Source organism: Canis lupus, chromosome X, assembly GCF_048164855.1.
Source record: "Canis lupus baileyi chromosome X, mCanLup2.hap1, whole genome shotgun sequence".
Classification (NCBI taxonomy): Eukaryota; Metazoa; Chordata; class Mammalia; order Carnivora; family Canidae; genus Canis; species Canis lupus.
In genome coordinates, this window is record NC_132876.1 from 49,133,767 (window position 1) to 49,145,473 (window position 11,707).

At 43.1% G+C, this 11,707-nt stretch overlaps 1 protein-coding gene across 6 annotated transcripts in view; it reads right to left on the minus strand.

Moving 5' to 3' along the window:
* Nucleotides 1–8,189, minus strand: part of DRP2 (dystrophin related protein 2) — a 68,124-nt gene extending 59,935 nt beyond the window's left edge. Inside the window, exon 1 of one of the 6 annotated variants that reach the window (XR_012026639.1) lies at nt 7,718–8,189. The gene's annotated coding sequence lies outside the window, so the exon portion shown is untranslated. Of the gene's footprint in view, nt 1–7,622 lie in introns of all 6 variants that reach the window. The other 5 variants (XM_072817733.1, XM_072817731.1, XM_072817732.1 and 2 more) reach the window with 5 other exon arrangements.
* Between the last annotated feature and the right edge of the window lie 3,518 nt (nt 8,190–11,707).

Here is an 11,707-nt window from a genome sequence, read left to right on the forward strand (position 1 = left end):
ACCAGTTGTATTTCTTCTTTTGTGAGCTACATCTTTGTCTCTTTTGAGGTCAACCTCTACAGGTTAACTTCCTTGCTTCTTATTTCTCTACTGCCCTGATGTCAGGTTATTACAAAACAACACCGCCTTCAGCCCAGGGTGTGATCTTGGAGACCTGGGATCGAGTCCCACGTCGGGCTCCCTGCATGGAGCCGGCTTCTCCCTCTGCCTGTGTCTGTGCCTCTCAATCTCCCTCTGTGTCTCTCATGAATAAATAAATAAATAAATAAATAAATAAATAAATAAATAAAATCTTTAAAAAAAAGAGATTAAGATGCTGAGACATGAGTGAGCCTGGACCTCTCTATCTCCATGATGTCCCACATTACTACCTATACATACTGATTCTCTTCCTATTCCTTTTAGTTTGCAGAGGCTGTAAGGAATTGGAGATGAATCTTAGTCCCCAGATGGCCAAGTGTAGGAAATAAGATATATTTTTAAAAAGTATAAGTTAAGGGAAAAAATGATTCATACCTTATGTGGTACACAGAAACCATGCTATGAGAGGTCACAGAGGAAGAAGTGTTAGCCTTAAATTGGAGGGATTTAGGACATATTTATGGAAGAGATGCTTATGAGCTAAGGTGAGAAGATTTGTACACATGGAGTAGTGTGAAAAATGCTTTGGTGGTGGAGCTAACTCTTCTGTGCTTTTCCCTAGGGCTCCTGCTAGATACCAAGCTGTGGCTGTCTGCTACTAGGAATACTCTTTCTGGTTTCCAAAGCACATAGAGGCCCTCCCAGGGAGATTCAGTTGGGAGACATTGTTTCTCTTTGGCAGAGATAAAAGCCTTAAAACCATGTCAGAAATACCAGGATTCCAACATGAAAGCAAAATTATTGGCTAATGGAAGACAAGATCCATGTCTGATATTTATTTCTATCCTACATATTTTTTTAAGACAGTGCCAGGTACACAGTAGGCACTAGTGAATATATCCTGACTTGATTTATGGAATTGAACTCCAATTAGGTAAATGTATAAGTCCTCAAATTTGTCAGTACAAATACCAGAAGGCATGAAGAAAAACACTGCAAATAAACACATATTTATTTGCATTTGGATACAGTGATGTATACAGAATATTAGCATTTGAAGCAAGCCTTGAAATGGCAAAACAAAAATTACAAACAACCCAAATTTCTATTACTAGGGGACTAGTTAAATAAATAATGGTATATCCATACAATGGAATTCTATATACCTGTTAAAAACATAATTAAGAACACTTTATGTGCCTCTATGGAATAATCTCTTAGGACATAATTTTAAGTAAAAAGAAAAGAAGAAAACGTAAGGTAGTTAGTTTACATTTGTGTAAAACCAAAAGGAAAACATATGTCTATGCAAAAAAATCACATGCAATAAAATAAAAATATACAAAAGAATCAGTTCATATTGACTGCCCTTGGAGAAGGGAACCAAGTGGCTACCAGACAGAGGTGGGAGAATGCTTTCCATTCCTTTGGGATTTTCTCTCTTTTTCAAACTGAGAAATACACTACATTTACACAAAGTGTATAAAGCATATGTGTAAAATATGCTGAATTATTATAAAGCAAATTCCCACATAGTCACTACTTGAGTTGAAAAACAGAATAATTACCCACATTCACAAAAGTCCTGTGCCACTAACAAGAGATGTGGTTTCGGAGTGCCGGGGTGGCTCAGTTGGTTGAGTGTCTACCTTCAGCTCAGGTCATGCATGATCCCGGGGTTCTGGGATCAAGTCCTGCTAAGTCCGCTGAGCAGGGAGCCTACTTCTTCCCCTCCCTCTACCCCTCTCCTCCTACCCAACCCTTTCTCTGCTCCCTATCTTGTTCTCACTCCCTCTCTCAAATAAATACATAAAATCTTAAAAAAAAAAAAAGGACACCGAAGAAAGGAAGCAGTAAGTAATTTGTTCAAAGTGATATTGTGAATATGGAGTGAGAAGCTGGGATTTGTATCCAGACAGATGTGTCACAGAATACAAATTCTTCACTGTTACACTATTCGGCCTCTGTAAATTCTAGAACCCAGGCCCTGAGGCATTGTATTCACTGGCTCCTAGCAAGCAGAGATTTTTTTTTTTTTTTTTTTTTTTGGCTATGGGCCACCAGGTGGGAGCCCAAGCACTGACTCAGTTCTGTCATCCCCAGGCAGACACAAGCAATTAAGAGGATGCAGTAAGTCTGGGGTCTGGGGTATCACCCAGCTGGCAAACCCTACAGAACAGGTAGATGACCTACCTTTCTAGGACATCTGAAAAGTAAAATTCTGGTGAACTCTCCTAGTCTGACCTCTGAGCTTCTCCTGTGCCTTAGAACTCAGTAAATATATATTCTTTTAAATGAATGAGTAGTCTTTCTATCTATAGAGAAGTCTAGGAACCTATCCTATAGAAATACTTGCAGAGGGGCACCTGGGTGGCCCAGTCAGTTAAGCATCGGCCTTCGGCTCAGGTCATGATCCCAGGGGTCCTGGGATCCAGCCCCGAGTTGGGCTCCCTGCTCAGCAGGAAGCCTGCTTCTCCCTCTCCCTCTGCCTGCCTGCCACTCCCCCTGCTAGTGTTCTCTCTGTCAAATAAATAAATAAAATCTTTAAAAAAAATACTTGCAGAAATGGATGAGGATATCTGCTGTAGTATGTTTCTAATAGCAAAACTCTGCAATTGACTCAAGTGGTCATTAATTGGGGACCAGCTAAGTGGACCATATGTCAAAGAAGTGGCACAGCATGACGGTTAAATGTGTGCACTCTGAGCCAGGGCACCCAAGTTTGCATCCCGGCTCTCCTACTTATCAGCACAGGTTTGGACAGGCCCCCTATTCTTACTGTGCTTCCATCCCTGCCTCTGTAAAACAGGAATAATGAAAAGACCTACCTCTTAGCCTTATTGCAAGGAATTCATTCATAGTTTCTGACATCTAGGAAGTACTCAAACCTTGCCTACTATTATAGCCACACATGAAATGAAATATCCTGTAGCTGTTAAAAAGGAAGAGGTAGATCTATGCCCACTGATTTGAACAGATATTGAAGGTATATATTTTAGATAAAAGAAAACATATTCAAAATAATATGTCTGATAGAACATCAATTATGTAAAAAGCTTTTGAAAAAAAATCTACATGTGTATATGCATAGAAAGAAAGCCTGCAAGGATACACAAAACCGTTCAGCAATATTATTTCTAGAGGGTTGCATTGAGGGGGATTCTCCCTTTGATTTATACACTTGGTGTGTGTATATATGTACACATACATATACACATATACACACACATGTTTGTATGTAGGTATCTTATAACAAGCATTTACTATTCTTGGGGAAAAATAGATAAATAGGAAAGACTTTTAAATCATGAGAGGCTTAGAAAAGAACAAGGCATGTTAGTAAATTGAACACCAATAAAAAATAAATTAAAAAAAAAAAAGAAAAGAACAAGGCAGTGGGAAGAAGATCCCCCCTCTCATGGGCTATAGATTCCTCCCTCCAATCAAACGTAACACTGAATGATGGCCCCCTCTCTCACAGCGCTGCCTTTCTACCTGACAGCATGGCACAAAGAGACAAGACACACATTTCATTGGTACCTAACCTTGTTGTGTGGTCCTAAAATAATTCTTGCAATGTAGCCAAAAACTGAGGTTCTGCTTCAGATGCTCTTACTTAATGAATAAATCATGGAGACTCGGGTTGTCAAACTGGGAGGGACCTTAGAGATTATCTAGACCAATCCCTCATTTACAAACAGAAACAATGAAATATGTTCCTGAGAAGTTAGCTGTTATCAAGCAATTTTGAGAAAGGAAGTTTATTTTCCAGTGAAAAGAATCAGAGATGCATCCCCATGGGAAGCATTTTGTTCTAAGGCCAATGAATACAATATATCTGAAATGATTATACATCACTGGTGGGCGTATAAGTTAGTAAACCATTGTGGAGAGCAATTTGACAATATCTCCCAAAAGTGAAGATTTTCCTACCCTGGGATACGATTGACTCCTTTCTAGATATATACCCAATAGCAACAGTCACATAAGAATATCTACAAAAGAATGATCCTAATAGCCCTGTGAGCCAAAAACCGGAAACACCCAAATGTCCATAAATAGTAGAATGAATAAATAATTCATGGCATATTCATTAAATGGAAAGCTATACAATAGTGAAAAAATAAGTGACCTAGAGGCACATGTCACAATATGGATGATTCACAAATATAACACTAAATTTTTAAAAATTGGACAAGAAAGGACGCCTGGGTGGCTCAGCAGTTAAGCGTCTGCCTTCGGCTCAGGGCATGATCCTGGAGTCCTGGGATGGAGTCCCACATCGGGCTCCTTGCATGGAGCCTGCTTCTCTCTCTGCCTGTGTCTCTGCCTCTCTCTCTCTTTCTGTGTCTTTCATGAGTAAATAAAATAAAATTTTAAAAAGTCTTAAAAAAATGAAATAAAAAATTGGACAAAAATACATCCCGTTGATATACATTTTTAAAACATGCAAAGTGGTATATGCTGTTTAAAGACATATACGTAAAAAAAATAAAGACACATACATATGCAGTGAAAGTATAAATAAACGCATGAGAATCATAAACACCAAATCCAGGAGAGTGGTTACTTCGGAGGGAGATGGTGAGGTGAGGAGAAAGCTTTAATCATAGAAGGATAGACAGAGGGTTTCAATTCTATCGGTGATTTTTTTTCTTAAGCTGAGTGGTAGGTATTCTGATTCTTATTATATTATTCCTTATTATCTTTTTGAACATATAAAATTTTTCACAGAGCATCAGTTGAAAGAATGCAACAAATCTCAGGCTGAAAAGAATCCACACTTTTCCAGATGTAACAAAATACTAAAAGAAATGTATGAGATGCAAATACTGCACTCCAAATGACAGGATTATTCCTTAAACCTGTTTCATTTTCCTAGGACTAGTTTCACAGAAGAAAACCTGCTAGAGAAGCAGCAGTGGACTGATAATCAGGAGATGAGGGTTCCACTCTCTCAGATATTCATCAGCTTCGGAGAGGAGAACAATTTGACTAATCTCTTTTCACATTTAAAAATGTAATGTTGGACTAGATTATCTTACAAACTTTTCTATATGATAATTTCTTCCAGCTTTTTTTTTAGAGCAATTCTCAAAACCGTGTTTGCAAGATACTAAAGTGTTTTTCATGTAGGGGCACCTGGGTGGCTCAGTCATTTAAGTGTCTGCCTTCGGCTCAGGTCGTGATCCCAGGGTCCTGGGATTGAGCCCTGCATCTGGGCTCCCTGCTCATCAGGGAGTCTGCTTCTCTCTCTCCCTTTGCCTCTGTGTGCTCACTGTTCTCTCTCTCTCTCAAATAAATACATAAGTAAATCTTTTTTTTAAATAAAGTGTTTCCATGTAGGAAAGTGTTCCCTGGTCAAATCAGTTTGGGAAATACTGGGTTAAACGAAACTAAACAGATTTATTTATGGCAGTATGTCTTGGAGCCTTTAAGATGCTTAAATACATTGTGACTCTCTAAGAGGAGAATTCAGTTTTGAAGCATTTTCAAAGTTATTGGCCCACAGAATGCACCCCCACACTGCCACCACCATCACTCCTTATTTTAAAACAGAATCTATTAACATTCTCTCAGATCAGTGTTCTGTGAGACATCAGTTTGGTAAATGCCGTCCTGGAAGGATTTGTCTCACTTGCTATTTCAGTTTCAGATGTGTGATTAGAATCCCTTATAAGGGAGGAATGTAGTTTCATGGTATAGCTTCCATAGAGTGGGTTTCCTTTGAGTGAGTGTTGCTGGCAAGTTTAGAAGGATATCTTCTTGGGCTTCCTTGGTGAGAGCCCATCCTATCTGGCACTGTGGCAGATTTAACATCAGAAACTTCTGGGTGTCTATACTTAGAAGTGCTACATCCCAGATACACTCTCTAATTCTGGCTCTTGGGCCTTTGATAAGTTTACTGCTTCGAGCCATATTTCCTCCTTTGGGTGATTTTGGAACTGAAGGGTGGGTGCCCTGTCCCAGAGCTCAGAGATACTTGGCAAGAGCAGAATGCCTGGGGCCGGGGGCGGGGTGGGGGTGGGGGGGCTCAAATCTCATAGGAAGAAGAACCCTCTCCATGTGTCTTCTTCCCCCAATAGTTTGCAGGAAGTAGGACTGCAGGGAAGAGGCCGACTTGCCCAAGAAAAGAGGGGCTCAGTCTTTTTTCAGGGACAGGACACTTACCACTTCCACTGGCAGCACTGCCTTTTCAGGGAGGGTTTCCCTAAGCCGAGTCCACAAAATTCTGTGACCCTCTCCCCGCCCAAATCCCAGAGAGGAAAACCTCCCGAGATTTAGTGGTTCCCACAGGGCCTTTTATTTTTTTTTTATTTTTATTTTTTTTATTTATTTATGATAGTCACAGAGAGAGGGAGAGAAAGAGAGACAGGCAGAGGGAGAAGCAGGCTCCATGCACCGGGAGCCCGATGTGGGATTCGATCCCAGGTCTCCAGGATCGCGCCCTGGGCCAAAGGCAGGCGCCAAACCGCTGCGCCACCCAGGGATCCCCACAGGGCCTTTTAAAAGGTGATTTACCTGAGGGTCTTTAATCTGGAAACAAGGATTTCTTTAGAAAAGTCAGGAGCTGAGGTGAACCCGACACAGAGCTTTCTAAAGGCTTTCGTTCTTTTGAATGATCAAAAAGAAAAGGTGAGAGAAAAGTATGCTCTCTTCCATTCAGCATGCTGCTACTGCTGTTGTCCCTCCTTGTCTATTCCACTTCACCCCAGCCCAGCCCAGCCACCTGCTTGAACCCCACACTCACGAGGCCTAGCCCTGCCTGCCTGCCTGCCAGCCAAAGGCAGGAGAAACCTTAACCACTTTGCAGTCTCAAGCCCACTTACCAGGCTTGGGGCCCTGGGCCCGGAGCCAGGAAAGATAAGAAGACTGGAAAGAACAGGGTGTTTGACTCCAGGAGAGGTCAGCCCCATTGCAAAGCACGCCCAAGCGAATGCTTTTGAGTAGTGAAGAAGTATCTCCTGGTGACAAGGGGGTTGAGAGGAAACCAAAAGGAAGGTAAAAGGAGCCAGGAAGTGAGGGCGGAGAGAAGGATGTGCCTCCAGCACCAGGCTCCTAAGCAGAGCCCACTGGACTCCAAGGAAGCACTCCTGTGTCCTGTTTGCTGACTAGACAGTCATTTGCTCTGAGGGGGAAACCTGCTCTGAGGTCCCACGTTTCCTCTCTCCTCCCTTTTCAGCCAATGCTTTCCACACCCCTCCCTTTTCCTTCCCGCCAGGAAATCCACCCTTGGACAAGAAAGGTATGTCACTGAGAACAAACACAAATGAACACACAAACACATACACAAACAAATACATAAATAAATAATACCCCTCTCCTCCCTGAGAAGCAAACTGTGGACCTTCCTCTTAGTCATTAGTTGCTCAAATTTGGCTTGACTTTGCATTTCAGGGCACCGTTCTTCTCCCCACTCCGAGTCCGAGCAGCAGCTACTTCATCGTGGGCATTTTTTTAATGCAAGTTTTCCCCCAAAGGCACACGCAGGCAGCAGGCAGGGACACACACACACACACACACACACACACACACAGTACCTCTGGAGCTTCCCTTCCCTCAGTCCTTTCCCCTCAGCCGGCTGAGAAAGGGCTGAGAAAGGGCGAGGCTGGGGGATCCTTTCTCTGTGGCCTACCTTCTGATTTCCGTCAGGTCTGAGGAGCAGGCTGCAATGGGGCGCCGGCTGCCTCTGTGAATCAGCAAAGAAGTCCCTGAGACAGGGCTGCCGACAGCTGCCGTGTGCACACTCTCCCTCTGTCTCTCCCACCTTCCTGCCCTCTTCTCTCTCTCCTCCTCCTCCTCCCCTCTCAGAGCCGCTCTGTGTTGCTATGCAATCGCATCGGGACTTTCGGCGCGGCCAAGATACCCTTGGCTGGGCAAATGCTGGAAGGGCAAGGACAGTTTTTGTAAAAACCACCGGAGCCTTAGCGGCTGTCTCTCGGAGATCTCAATTCATTAGGAGCAGAGGAGGAAAGCGGAAGAGGCTGAGAGGCAGAAGGGGAGAGGGGGAGAGGGGGAGAGGCTTCCACTGGGGAGGAGGAGACAAAAGAGGCCCGGGGATCAATACGGGAGCTGCTGAGCGAGGAGCCTGGGCCCCAACTTCTACGGATCTTGCCCAGAGCCCAAGCCAACTTCAGAGCCAGCAGCTGGCAGGGTCCCTCGGTCAGCCAGTCCAGGATTCAGCTTCCGTGCTGGAGACTGAAACACTCTGCTCTAGAACTGTCATTGGTACCCAAGGTGCAGTCGTGGGCCAGGGCTGACTTCCTGTTACCCCAAAGTTCTCTGCTCACCTCTGTTAGCTGTACATGTCGAAAGAGCCTCCACGATGAGGGAAACAAAATGGACCTTGAATGATTTGAGAAAATAGATCTCCTCCATGCCTCTCCTCAGCAACTACCCCAGTAACCCTCCCTCCTGCTGTCCCTACCGCTTACTCCTTTACCACCCCTGTTGAAGAGAAGAGGGTAAAGCTCCAAACACCCTGGAGAGACCTTGGAAAATCCACTAAGGGGACAGAGGGGATTATAGACCTTTACAGAGTGCCCAGCACACAGTTGGTTATTTAATATTTGTTAAATGAGTGAATTGGATGGATAGATAGATGGACAGAAAGATGGATGGAATAACAGAAACTCACCATCACCATCCTCCTACACAAACATACTCATACCTAAAGGTTTAGCAGCTGCACACCAGGGCAAAGGAAAAGAGAAACATTCTTTCATCTTTCCACTTCTGAGAACATGATGCATGACAGAGAGAAACAGATTGATTTTGGGGGCTTGGGGTGTTACTTAACTTTAATAATTTGCATCTACAAATTCTATAAGCTCTGATGGCAGTGGAATTTAGAACAGAACATATTTCATGGCCCCAAGGACCTGGGTCTAGTGTTTACAAAGTGTTTACAGAGACTCAGAATAATAATAATAATAATAATAATAATAATAATAATAATAATAGAAAATCCTCAGTTAGGAAATAATTAGTGTGTAAGTGTATGTGTGTGTTTTCTTTTGAGATAAAATTTTTAAAAACTTAAGCTTCTGGTTTCAGTAAAAGTTTAACGATAAGGCCTAATCTCTTTGAACCAAGCAAACAGGGTTGCCTCGGTAGTTCAGTGGCTGAGTGTCTGCCTTTGGCTCAGGGCATTACCCCCAGGGTCCTGGGATCAAGTCCCGCATTGGGCTCCCCACAGGGAGTCTGCTTCTCCCTCTGCCTATGTTCTGCCTCTCTTTCTGTGTCTCTCATGAATAAATAAATAAATAAAATCTTAAAAAAAGAAAAAGCAAACAGAATGGGAATAAAATACTACCCCCCTTTCCAGATAGGCTTTCAAGAGTTGCATGAGTGGCTCCTCCTGCTTGGCCAAAGCAGCAGCCAGGCCTCCATGCAGGTGCAGAAAGGGTCTTTGATTCCCAAAAGACCTTTTGGAAGCACATACGTCTTCTCAAACTACACACCCTCAGCAGAGCATTTCTTAGCTACCCACCCTAGCCTAGTTCTGGCTATGAGCCCCAGCCCCAATCTTAGCCCTGGCAGCTTTCAGGGTTTCTCAACACCATCCAAACATAGGGTCCCAGGAGTCCTTTAGAGCTAACTTGGAATGACCTGGAAGGGAGGGTTGGCTAGAAGAAACACCAGAGAGAACACTCTGAGAAATTATTTGGGCTAGTACAGATGCAGAATGACTGCAACAGACATACACCAAACACATGGGAACCTGACTCACTACTCACCCTAGCACCAGCTCACCAATAAGCCAAACAGAACCAGGGCCTAGGTCTAGAAAGAGGAAGGTGAACTGAAGGGTGTACTTGCTCTTACATTGACTGCACTTGGGCTTATCCAGATCATAAGGAGCACTTGGAATAATCCTTTTCTTTTTCTTCCTCAAGAGAAAGCATTTAGGCTGCAGATACAAAAGTACAGTACTTGCCTCAACGGAAATAAACCCACAGAGTTTGTTTTGAGGGGTATAAGAAAAGACTTCCCGAAATCTCTTTCCCACAGACCCCATCATGATGGAAAAGACCTCCCCTCCTTATTTCTCTGTTTAAGGCACCAACAGCTCCTGTGAAAATGGGAATGTTACCTATGAGACAAAAAAACATTAGACTGTTATCAGCTAGTTATAGATCATGCTAATAATGATAATAATGGCTAACATTATTGAGCATATACTACAAGCTATCCTCACAACACACTTAAAATAGCTTCTCCTATTGCCTCCATTTTACAGATAAAGCACTGTAACATAGTGAGGTTAAATGACTTGTCCAAGGTCACACGGCTAATGTGTTATGGAGTAAGACTTATCCTAGATCTCTCTGGGCAAAGTCCACATGATGAAACACTGTTATATTGCTTTCCTTCATCTAGTAGTGGCCTGAACCGATGTCAGGCCTAGGTAGGTCACTGAGACAAATGTGAGTAGGGCAGAAGAATTCCCAATGGTTTTTCCATCCTTTCTGCCTTTCTCAAGCTATTTCCTCTATGCACACTGCCTCCTTTCCTTTAAAGGTTAGAGACACAGGGACCTCAGAAGCCAGACTTCTCTCTCTCAAGTGTCTCAAGTGAGCAGACCCCAAAAAAGAAGTTGGTTCAGGGGCATCTGAGTGGTTCAGTCAGTTGAGCATCTGACTCTTAGTTTTTGGCTCAGGTCATGACTTCAGAGTCCTGGAATTGAGCCGCACATTGGGCTTCACGCTCAGCGTGGAGTCTGCTTGTCCTTCTCTTTCTCTGCTCTTTTCTTTTTACTCTCTCTCTCTCTCATAAATAAATAAAATTTAAAAGAAAGAAATAAAGAAAGAAAGAAAGAAAGAAAGAAAGGAAGGAAGGAAGGAAGGAAGGAAGGAAGGAAGGAAGGAAGCAGTCCTGGTGGCCCAGCGGTTTAGCGCCACCTTCAGCCTGGGGTGTGAACCTGGACACCTGGGATCAAGTCCCATGTCGGGCTCCCTGCGTGGAGCCTGTTTCTCTCTCTCTCTCTCTCTCTCTCCCTCTCTCTCTCTCCCTCTGTCATGAATAAATAAATAAATAAATTTTTATAAAAAGAAGGAAGGAAGGAAGGAAGGAAAAGAAAGAAAGAGAAAGAGAAAGAAAGAAGAAAGAAAGAAAGAAAGAAAGAAGAAAGAAAGAAAGAAAGAAATTGGAAATTGGTTAAGGCCGTGCATGGAGTATGAAAAGGAAAAGATATCATTTGGGGAATATAAAAAATAGTGAAAGGGAGTAAAGGGGAAAGGAGAAAAAATGAGTGGGAAATATCAGAAAGGGAGACAGAACATGAGGGACTCCTAACTCTGGGAATCTAACAAGGGGAGGTAGAGAGGGAGGTGGGCGGGGGGTGGAGGTGACTGGGTGATGGGCACTGAAGGGGGAACTTGATGGGATGAGCACTGGGTGTTATTCTATATGTTGGCAAATTGAGCATCAATAAAAAATAAATTTAAAAAAAGAAAAAAATGAAAAGGAAAGACAAATGACCTTGAGATGAGGCAGAGTCCTCCAGTTTGCCATGGCTCCCACCTAGCCTACTATACGTCTCTCCTTTCCTGTATTTGGTCAACTGGCTTAGCCCCTGTGGGCTTTTCACTATGTTCCATCTCACAGGCCACTGGAGGTACAT